Raw genomic sequence first — 1,346 nt, forward strand, 5'->3', positions numbered from 1 at the left:
GGGCCTGCGGGGCGGCGCGGGGAGCGCACGCTCACGCAGCGGCCGGGGCGCTAGAGTGCGACCCGCAGTGGGTAGGAACCGTCCACCCGACGTCGGACGAGCCGAGGCCGATGGAGGCCCTACCAAGGCGGGTCATGAGTGCCAGTCGGTCAGTTGGGTGAGGGGGTACTCGGAGGCCCGCCGGGAGCAGACGGGCGACCGGGGATGGGGGGCGTACGCGGGCGGGCGCCGGGAGAAGACGGCCCGTCCGGGGTCGAATCTCGGCCTGTGTTTTCGGAGCCGGCCGGGCATCACGCTCCCTCCTTGGATGGACAACATTCGTAGTTGACACTTTGTGTCATTTTATCCGAGCGGGCGGGCGCCTCGAGAGGCGGACCGTCCGGGGCGACTCTCGGCCTGTGTTTTCGGAGCCGGCCGGGCCTCACGCTCCCTCCTTGGATGGACAACATTCGTAGTTGACACTTTGTGTCATTTTATCCGAGCGGGCGGGCGCCTCGAGAGGCGGACCGTCCGGGGCGACTCTCGGCCTGTGTTTTCGGAGCCGGCCGGGCCTCACGCTCCCTCCTTGGATGGACAACATTCGTAGTTGACACTTTGTGTCATTTTATCCGAGCGGGCGGGCGCCGCGAGGCGGACCGTCCGGGGCGACTCTCGGCCTGTGTTTAAGGAGCCGGCCGGGCATCACGCTCCTTCCTTGGATGGACAACATTCGCAGTTGACACTTTGTGTCATTTTATCCGAGCAGACGGGCGCCGCGAGGCGGACCGTCCGGGGCGACTCTCGGCCTGTGTTTTCGGAGCCGGCCGGGCATCACGCTCCCTCCTTGGATGGACAACATTCGTAGTTGACACTTTGTGTCATTTTATCCGAGCAGACGGGCGCCGCGAGGCGACCGTCCGGGGCGACTCTCGGCCTGTGTTTAAGGAGCCGGCCGGGCATCACGCTCCTTCCTTGGATGGACAACATTCGTAGTTGACACTTTGTGTCATTTTATCCGAGCGGGCGGGCGCCGCGAGGCGGACCGTCCGGGGCGACTCTCGGCCTGTGTTTAAGGAGCCGGCCGGGCATCACGCTCCTTCCTTGGATGGACAACATTCGCAGTTGACACTTTGTGTCATTTTATCCGAGCAGACGGGCGCCGCGAGGCGGACCGTCCGGGGCGACTCTCGGCCTGTGTTTTCGGAGCCGGCCGGGCATCACGCTCCCTCCTTGGATGGACAACATTCGTAGTTGACACTTTGTGTCATTTTATCCGAGCAGACGGGCGCCGCGAGGCGACCGTCCGGGGCGACTCTCGGCCTGTGTTTAAGGAGCCGGCCGGGCATCACGCTCCTTCCTTGGATGGA

Source organism: Syngnathus leptorhynchus, unplaced genomic scaffold (assembly GCF_054491065.1).
Source record: "Syngnathus leptorhynchus isolate UIUO unplaced genomic scaffold, UIUO_Slep HiC_scaffold_882, whole genome shotgun sequence".
NCBI lineage: Eukaryota > Metazoa > Chordata > Actinopteri > Syngnathiformes > Syngnathidae > Syngnathus > Syngnathus leptorhynchus.